The sequence below is a fragment of the Cnephaeus nilssonii genome (genome assembly GCF_951640355.1).
Source record: "Cnephaeus nilssonii genome assembly, chromosome: 7".
Classification (NCBI taxonomy): Eukaryota; Metazoa; Chordata; class Mammalia; order Chiroptera; family Vespertilionidae; genus Cnephaeus; species Cnephaeus nilssonii.
The window spans coordinates 86,147,882-86,158,645 of NC_137078.1; positions in this window are offsets into that span (position 1 = coordinate 86,147,882).

Consider the following 10,764-nt stretch of genomic DNA (forward strand, 5'->3'; position numbering starts at 1 on the left):
ACCTACCCAGTCATCCATCTACCAGTCTGTGCATCCATCTACCCATCCATCTAACCATGCATCCATCCATCCATCCAGGTATCCAACAAACATCTATGGAGTACCATTGTGGTCCAATAACTATGCTAAGCACAGTTTTTATTTGCTGTCTCAGATCCTACATGCAAGGTAGGTGATTCCATCCCTGTAGAAAAAGATAAAATAAATAAGGACCCGAGCTGATTGAATCAGACAGTGGCTGCCTCCCAGGCACGTGGTACAGAGGAAAGGGAACTACTTTTTGTTGAGCCCCAGATATTTGCTTGCCATGTTCACAAATCTTATCACATGAGTCCTCACAACCACTGTACAGAACTGAAATTTTCATACCATTTTACAGATGGGAAGATTGAGGCTCTGAAGTGTTCTGTGACTTGTAAAGATAAAAGTGCTAGAAAGTGGCAGAATAAAAACAACAACAACACAGGGTGGGTGCAATCCCTTTATCTTCCTAAGGGGAATATGGGACTCAGATCTGCCTTAGTAAACATGGGTCCCTTCCCTTCTCTCCTCCCCCCAGGTGATTGCACTCTTGCTCAAGCCCCTCCAGGCACTGTCCTAGTGTTGGCGTGTGCTGGGATAGGAGTCTCTTGAGGACAATAGCAGCTGGCCAGGGGCCCTGCCTCGCTGTTTCCAGCTTCCTGCTTGAGTCGGGGGCCCTCGTGCTCCCCATGCAGACTGAAGTCCCAGCAGCAATGACTTCTTTCCAGGGTGAGGCTTCTGTGGTCGCTTAGGGAGGGCACTCCCACAGGTGGGTAGTGGATGTGGATGCAGTGTTTCGAAACCTTCTGAGGCTAGAGTGTCATTGTCGCTGAAGCTGGAAGGTGCATTAAGTGGCCACCCCCATCCTGAGGTCTCTGTAAGAGGAGGGAAAGGGGTGAACACCGACTGCTTATTGTGTCCCAGGCACCATGCGGGGAACTTCACGTCATCACCTGTGGACAGAACGGACTCTTCCCCTCTTCCCTCGGTCTGAACTACTCTCTGCCCGCCCCCCCCCCCCCCCCCCACCGCCGCCATATCTGTATGGCTTATTTCCTTGACTCCTTCAAGGTTTTATTCAAATGTCCCCTTCTCAGTGAGGTCCTGACCACCTCATTAAAAACAGAAGCTTAGAGAGTAAAATGGTTCCTCAAGGCCACACAGTGCACGGCTGGGTCTGTCTGGCTCTTGCACTTCCTATTCTACACTGACTTCCTCTGTAGGCGTCCTTCATGATACAGGTTGAGAAGGTCGTCTTTCATCGTCCAGACAAGAAAAGCAGATATCAAAAAGGTGAAATGACTTACTCAACGTCACACAGGCAATAACTTGACAGAATTAGGATGCATAGATCTTTTATTACCTGCATTTTGCAAGACACTTCTCTTACATACTTTTTTGTCTGAATGCGTGTTGTTTTCTCTTTAATCACCATTCTCCAGGCTCATCCCCCAACTGTTCTAGAGTGTTCAATATCCTTGACTTTTTTGTATCCTTTTCTGTGTATATTCATTTCACATTTACATAAAAGACATGATTTACATATATTGGGTGTCTCATCCCCTCCCCCGGCCTTCACCATTGCTTTTACAATTTAACCATGTTGAAGTGTGTACATCTGGTTCACTGATGCCATCCTCTGCTCCATCACCCCCATCGTGTGCATCTACATTTTGCTTTCCTATTCCTCTGGCAATGGGCACTTAGATTGCCTTCAACTCCCTTTTTTATACACGATGCTGTGAGGAGCTGCTTTCTCATGTTTCCCTAAGGATCAATGCAAGACTATCTCTGGTGTATATACCCAGGAGTGACATTCCTAGGTCATAGGTTACACCTATACTTGATTGGAAGAAGAACTGACAATAAATCACGTCTGGAATGGCTGCACTAGTCCACACTCACTCCCATCCATAGTCACATGAGAGTTTCTACTTCCCCAATTCCCCACTCACCCTTGGCCTTGTTCAACTTTCAAATTGCTGGTCGGTGTGAGGTAAAATCTTGCTTTTAGTTTGAACCTCTCCCGGGTTACTAATGGATTTGTAATCTGTACTCATTAGTCATTTGAGTTTGAATTCTGACTCCAGAGCCTGCACAGTGCCACGTAGTGATCAATGGAGTGGCCTCTGGGGCCATGTTGCCAGGTTCAACTTCTGTCTTGACCTCGCCTGTGACCTGAGGCAGACTATTTAGCCTCTCTGAGCTTCTGTTCCTTCATCTCTAAAATGTGAATAGTTTTGCCTGGCCCGCATGGCTCAGTGGTTGAGCATCGACCTATGAACGAGGAGGTCAAGGTTCGATTCCCAGTCAGGGCACATGCCTGGGTTGTGGTCTCAATTCCCAGGGTGGGGCATGCTGGTGGCAGCCGATCAGTGATTCTTTCTCATCATTGATGTTTCTCTCTCTCTCTCCCTCTCCCTTCTTCTCTGAAATAACTAAAAATATTAAAATAAAATGAGAATAGTTTTATTGTTCACATAATAGCATAATTTTCAGGATTTAAAATTGTTTAGTGTCTGGCAAGGACTATGTACATAGTAAATGTTGTGTTTCGTCCTGATAGGTTGTGTCCTTCTCCCTGCGGCCTCTCTTTTCACTCGAATCCACAACCCCATTTCCCCTGCCCTGTTTCAAACAGTTCATATTATGTAACTCTGAATTCTCCTTAGAAATGTGAAACTGTAAAAGAGAGGAACAGAGTGTGACTAGTCTGGCTTCCTTTTTATTTAACTTCCTATGTCATTCTAAAATATATGCTGAGAATGTTTTAAGAATGGCCACATGCATGAATCAGGGGATTTTGACTTTTGGAAGGAAATAATGAATCAGTTCCTTAAAAGAAAGGATGGGACATCCAAGGACACTATCCACGGGGTGAAAAGGTAACCAACTGAATGGGAGACATTTTTTGCAAATCATAGATCTGATAAGGGATTGATATGCAGAATATATAAAGAATTCCCACAAATCCACAGTGAAAAAAATGATCAATTAAAAAATGGTTAAAGGATTTGAATAAATATTTCTCCAAAGAAGATATACAAATGGCCAATAAACACATACAAAGATACTCAGCATCACTACTCATTAGGGAAATACAAACCAAAACCACAATGAAATAAAATCAGAAAACAAATGTTGACAAGGATGTGGAGAAATTGAAACACTGCGCATTGCTGGTGGGAATGTGAAATGGTGCAGCTGCTGTGGAAAACAGTATGTGGTTCCTCAGAAACTTAAACATAGCGTTACCATATGACCCAGTAATTCCACCTGTGGATATACATGAGAAGAATTGAAAGCAGGCACTCGAACACCAACATTCAGAGAAGCAATATTCACAACAGTCAAAGACAGAAGCAACCCAAGTCCATCAAGGAATGAGTGGATAAACAAAATGTGGTAGATACATACAGTGGAATACTATGAACCTTAAAAAGGAAGGAAATTCTGACACATGCTACAACATAGATGAACCTTGAAGATATTATGCTAAATAAAAGAAGCCAGACACAAAGGACAAATATTGTCTGATTCCACTTATACAAGGTGCCTGGAGTAGTCAAATTCGTAGAGACAGACAGCAGAATGGTGGTTGCCAGGGGTTAGAGGAGAAGGGAAACGGGGAGTTGTAGTTTAATGGGTAGAGGGTTTCAGTTAGAGAAGTTGCAAAAGTTCTAGAGTTGGATGGTGGTGATGGTTGTACAACAATGTGAACATATTTAATGTTGATAAACTGTACATTTAAGAATGGTAAAAATTGTCGCCCTAGCTGGTTTGGCTCAGTGGATAGAGCACTGGCCTGCGGACTGAAGGGTCCCAGGTTCGATTCCGGCCAAGGGCACATGCCTGGGTTGCGGGCTTGATCCCCCAGTAGGGGGCGTGCAGGAGGCAGCCAATCAATGATTCTCATCATTGATGTTTCTCTCACTCTCTCCCTCTTCCTTCTTCTCTAAAATCAATAAAATATATTTAAAAAAAAGAAAAAGAAAAAAAAAAAGAATGGTAAAAATTGTAATTTTATGTTAACACACACACACAAACTTTTTTTCTTAATCCTCACCTGAGGACTTTTCCATTGATTTTTAGAGAGAGTGGAAGAGAGAGGGAGACACACAGAGAGAGAAACATTGATGTGAGAGAGGCACATCAATTGGTTGCCTCCTGCACGGCCCATTGGGCGGGGGATAGAGGTACCTACCCTTGACAGGAATCAAACCCGGGACCCTTCCGTCTGCAGGCCAACGCTCTATCCACTGAGCCATACCGGCTAGGGCCATACACAAACTTTTTAAAAAGAGGGAGGATGGGGTAGGAAGAAGTGAGGTGAGAAGAAATGCAGGTTCTCAAAGGAGCCTTTTTCACAGTGGGTCCATCATGTTCAAGGTGGTGTTGCCTGGAATTGATTCAACAAACTCTACTTGAGTTACTGGGCGTGAAGGAGCTTAGTCAATACAATTCCATACGTGTGATCTTTTTGGTATGCGTGGCTGTCTGAAGCAGCATGGCCCTGTGAACAGAGAATGGGTGTCCTTCCTTCACTCCGCCAACATTTCATGCTTGCCCGTCATAGGTAGCACTCTGCCATGTGCTGTGGGGCAAGTCGGGAAAGGGGAAGTCTCTGCCCTCCCCGTCTAGCAAATTGGCAAATGCGTTAACAATGCGATGGAGTGCTGTACTTCTATACAATGATCTGCTTGTGAGAGTCCATTGTGAACATCTCTGCCCAGCTCTGTGTTTAGCGATGTCATGTTAGTTAGTTTGAAATCAGCCACGTTGGGAATGTATGTGCACCACAGAAATTAGCGAATGCTGCAAATCTTTTGCATCTCAGCTCTGTCATTGGCTGTATGATCCTGGGCAAATCCCTTCCCCCTCTTCCCCCCACCTCAGTTTCCTTATTTTTTAAAAAATATATTTTTAATTGATTTTAGAGAGGAAGGGAGAGGGAGAGAGAGATAGAAACATCAACGATGAGAGAGAATCATTGATCAGCTGCCTCCTGCACGCCCCCTACTGGGGATCTAGCCCACAATCCAGGCATGTGCCCTTGATCGGAATTAAATCCGGGACCCTTCAGTCCTCAAGCCGACACTCTGTCCACTTGAGCCAAACCAGCTATTGCTATTTATAAAATAGATATCATAAATGCCAGTTCCTTTCACTTCCCTCTCCTAGGGAGAGGATAATTTGACACTTGGGATGGGGTTTTGGTTGTTCTTAGATGACCATATTGATTATGGCTTTCCGCAGTTCATTGTTTATACTTGATCTTATGGCCTGATAATGGCTCCTAACTTTTTGGATGTTTCCCAACAAATGAATTTTAACTATAGCAGCAGCTAAAATGAGTTCAGTAAGGCAAGACAGGAAATGAGGAAGAACTTGGGCCTTGGAGGTAGATCTAGATTTGTCTGCCAGTTCTGTCACCACTAGTTATTTGGCCTTAGGCTACTGCCTGTTTCTGAGCCTCAGTTTCCTTAACTGCAAAAATGGGGATAATGACAACTAGCACCCAGATGTGTTGGAAGGTGCAGGGGGGGGGAGGGTAATGAAGAGGAAGTCATTCTGTAATTTGTCAAGGACTATTACGGGCACCACGTGAGCAGTTAACGTAGCAATATTGCTGGTTGCCTAATATCTATCCTCTCCCTCTTCCAAAATAGAAGAACCCCTGTTTTGTTTGGAGTAACAATAGGTTTTTGTTTTGTTTTGAGGCGGTAGCAATATTATACTCAGCTAGAGCATGTGGCTTGGGAACGGAGGGGACACTGGTATTAACAGGCAGGCTAACTTCCCTAGTGGGGGCCCCTGTACGGCTCTTTGACACTGCTAACAGAATAGCCCTTACCAAGGCAGGTGCTAATGCCCCAAGGGTCTTTGGGGAGTTTTTAGGTTAGTGAAGAGCCGCCTTGCCCAAACTGTAATTCTCAAACAGTCCTTACAAAACTCTTCGTATTTATAGTCTAAATGTTCTCTGGCCATTGTTGCTTCTCCACATGTTCTTAGAGATAAGCCCCTAGAGGAGACCCTCTGCTTATCAATGACAGCACACAAGGAATGGTGACATCCCGGCACAACTTCATACTTATATAAAAGGAACTCTTTTTCTTCTTCTTTTGGTCTTTGCCATAAACAGGTGGATTAAAACAACGTTGCATAAGTCAGAAACAGAGCTTCTGGGCAGCATTTGCTTACCAACAGAAATATTTCAACAACCTTCAGCCATGCGGTGGGGGCCACATGAGTCACAGCCTGGTGTTAGGATGTGATCACTCTTTTTTCCCCACCTCTCAGCTGTCTTCTCTGTTGACTTCATTCTCAGAAGGCCTCTTTCCCAAGGTTGCAAGATGGCTGCCAGGGGCTTCCAGGGCGACATTCTTCCTCGTTCACATTTAGCAGAGAGAACGGAAGCTCTTTTCCCCAGCAACGCTCACATGAATCCTGAGATTTGCTTTGATTGGGCTGGCTAAGGTTATATGCCCAATCCTGACGGATCAATGTGGCTGGGAGGTGGAATGGGGAGATTGGCTTAGGCTGGGCCACTTACCCCACCATTGGAGCCCAGGTCAGCGCTGGCTCCATCAGAGTAGTATATAGGCTTAGAGTGGGGCTGCTTTCCCCAAAGCAAAATTGGGGTGCTATTGTCAAAAGAAGAGGGAGCATGTATTAGTTTCCTATGGATAGCTTCCCCCCCCCCACCCCCCCGCCCAATTACCACAAACACAGTGGTTTCACACAACACATCTTATTCTCTGACAGTTCTGGAGGCCAGAAGTCTAAAATAGGTCTTATGGGGCTAAAATCCAGGTATTGGCAGGGTTGTGTTCCTCCAGGAGATTATAAGGGAGAATCCATTCCCTTGCTTTTTCCAGCTTCTAAAGGCTACCTACATTCCTTGGTTCATGGCCACATCACTTCAATATCTGATTCTGTTGTTACATTTTGTCTCTGACTCTGACCCTCCTACCTGCCTTTTATAAAGACCCTTGTGATTACATTGGGCCTACCAGGATAATACAGAGTAATCTCCTCATTTTAAGATCCTTGTTTTAATCATATCTGCAAAGTTCCTTTCACCATGTAAGGTAACAACATATTCGGGGATTAGAACATGGGCATCTTTGGGAGGGGGAGGCATTCTTCTACCTACCACAGAGCAGATGCTGGATGGCCAGAGCAAAAATGTTTATTATATCTGCTTTGACTCCTATCCCTCTGGCTACTCTTTTGTATCTTTTGCAGATTTATCTTCCTTTTCCTGACTTTAACTGTTTGCTTTCTCAAGTTTCAGCTCTAGACTTCCTCTATCTTCACTCTATACTCTTTCCCCAGGCAAGCTCATTGAGCCCAAAGCACCATTACCAACTACGAATTACATACCCACATCTCCAGTCTAGACATCTCTGAGTCAAAACAAGTTTATCTAAATGCCTACTTGACATTTCCACTTAGCTATCTCAATGGCTTTCCAAATTCAAGATGTCCAAAACCTTTTCTCTCAACCCAGCCCTAATTCAGTAAATGGCACCACCATCCCTCTAGTTATGGGAGCTAGAAAACTAGACAATCATCCTTAATGTCTATTTTCTCCCTGCCCCCAATCCTTGACCCAGTCATTTCCACTTTACCTCTTTGATCTTAAATCTATCCATCTCTCTTCATCTATTCACCCTCCACTCCAAGCTACCATTTTGGTCTAAACTGTTAACTTTTCTTGCCTGGATTTATGCATTGGCTATCTAAACTGGTCTTTTAGGTCCATTCTGACCTACCTCCATTTTGTTCTTCATACCAGTCCCAGGTTATTTTTCCAAAATGCAAACCTGATCATGTAACTCACCCACTCGTAACTCTTCACTGGCTTGTCATTTTTCTTAAGAGAGATATCAAAATTCTTCCTGTGTGTGGTGTGTCTAAGGCTTTATGGGGTCTGCTCCCTGTCTATTGCTCTTGTTTTGCCTTCCATTAAGTTTCAGTTGGTCTTCTACCATGTTCTTTTCCTCAGACTTGCCATTTTCTCTGTCATCATTTATCCATGGCATGTTCTATGCAGTCTGCCAGATTACCTCTAACTCATCCCTCATACCCCCCAGGCACCCTTCCTCAATCTCCTGGACTAAATACAATTCTCCCATTATGAACTCTGATGGTATTCCACTGTGTATTTAATCTAGGTAGTGCTAACACAATTCTGATTTTCTTTTTACTTGTGTGCTCATTTGATGAATACTTTTCTCCCCAACACAACCACTGCTAGCCTGCAAGCTCCATCCCTTGTTTTACTGGCACTTTATGTCTCTCATTTTCAGACCAGGACACTGAGGCTTGTTCCAAGGTCATACAGCCAGCATGGCTCAATGATTGAGCGTCAACCTATGAACCAGGAGGTCGCAGTCCAGTTATGGTCAGGCCACATGCCATGGTTGTGGGTTCAACCCCCAGGGTGGGGCATGAAGGGGGCAGCTGATGAATGATTCTCTCTCATCATTGATGCCTCTCTCTCTCTCCCTTACTCTCTCTGAAATCAATAAAAACAAATTAAACAACAACAACAACCCCAAATCTGATGCCCAAACCTGCCCTTTCTTCTTTTCACGTTGCTGTCCTCTGAGATGGGGAATGGTTGGATTGTGTCATTTCTGGGTGTGCAACTCTAGAAACTTCATCCGCTTCCTGGATGAAGTCTTTGGAAATGGGTCTGAAAAGGCCAAATCCACACTCTAGGAACTATCTGGTGAGGCCAATGCCACTGGCACTGCCACTGTCCTCACTACCCCAGTTGTCCATCCGCCTTGAAGACTGTCCCTTAAGATTCAAAGACCAGGTGGGAGCATCCTATGAACCAAGCCTGGGTCACCTGGCCAGACTCCGGCTGCCTAGATGCAGGGAGAGGAGATAGCTGCCCCCTTTCAGGGCAGAATGGGAGTTGGCATTCAAAACCCGACACTGTTGTCCTCATTTCCTTGTGTTTCTTGAGTGGCACCAGGGCCAAAGAACCTCGGGGTAGGTTACCTATCCATCAGGTTTCTGGAGAGTGACTAGGCTGGAACTTGAATTTGGGTCTACATGGTGCAATAGCAGTTAGGGTTCCTGGTTGTGAGCAACAGACACCACCTCTGCCAATTTTCATTCAGCAAAAGACAAGTTATTGGAAGGATGAAGGTGGGGCTCAAAGAATTAACGGGTAGCTGGAGAAGCAAGTTTGGAAACAGACAAGAACCAAGGAGAGATGGAGGGCTTAGGATCAGGTTGTAGGCACATTTTTGCCTGACTGCTGTCACCACCACTATAATGAATGACCTCCAACAAGATCTCCTATCTTGGCCACATTATCTCAAAATTCAAATTCTCAGGAGAAGGTTTTGCTTTGATGAAATTAGCTTTCATTATAGCCATCTCATTCAGGGTAAGAAGGATGTGACTCTTTAGTGGGATGGGACTTTTGGAGTTACTTTTCCATCAAGGCCACAAATGAAATTACAGTAGTCCCTCCTTATCTCTGGGGGATATGTTCCAAGACGCCCAATGAATGCCTGAAACCTCAAATATGTATTGTTTTTTCAAACTTTCCTAAGGTTAAAGTTTAATTAAAAAATTACAAACTTTCCTAAGGTTAAAGTTTAATTAAAAAATTAGGCACATTAAGAGATTAACAATAACTAATAATAAAATAGAACAATTAGCCCTGACCGGTTTGGCTCAGCGGATAGAGCGTCGGCCTGCGGACTGAAGGGTCCCAGGTTCAGTTCCAGTCAAGGGCCTGTACCTTGGTTGTGGGCACATCCCCAGTGGGGGGTGTGCAGGAGGCAGCTGATGGATGTTTCTCTCTCATCGATGTTTCTGACTCTCTGTCCCTCTCCCTTCCTCTCTGTAAAAAATCAATAAAATGTATTTTAAAAAATAGAACAATTATAATAATATACTGTAACAAGTTATATGAATGTGGCATTATTAAGTAAAATAAGGGTTTTTTGAGCACAAGCACTGTGATACCATAACAATTGATTTGATAACTAGTGACAAGATGGCTACTAAGTGACAAGGCTACTAAATGGGTGGGGAGCTAATAGAGCTAGATATGCTGGACAAAGGGATGATTCATATCCTGGGCAGGATGGAGTGGGATGGAGCGAGACTTTATCACACTACTCAGAAAGGTGTGCAACTTCAAACCTATGAATTGTTTAGTTCTGGGACTTTCCATTTAATATTTTTAGACCATAGTTGACCCTGGGTAACTGGAACATTAGAAACTGAAACCACAGATGAGGGGGGATTACTGTAATATGGAAATATCAGTTATCTATTGTCCTATCAATGGTGCATAGCAAGCAATCACATGCTTTAGAAGCATGCGGCAATAGGCTTATACATCTGGTGGTCAGCTAGGCAGCTCTGCTGCTGATCTTGATTGGATTTGCTCATGTGTCTGGAAGTTGCCTGGCTGTTAGCTGATCGAGTCTTACCTTGACTGGAAAGACTAGGGCGTCCTCCGTGAGGCTAATTCTGGCGTGTTTTTATGTGCAATGCAGAGGCATGAGAGCGAGGGTAAACCCTATCATACAAGTGCTGTTTAAGTCTCGGCTTGCATCACATTTGCTCATGTCCTATTGGCCAAAGCAGAAAGTACTGAAAAATTTCGTGGCAAAGGGTTTGTACAGAGGGAAAAGTGAAGAATCGGTGCCATCTTTGCAATCCACTGGGGGAATGGTGCATGCCACTATAAGGAGCCAATGT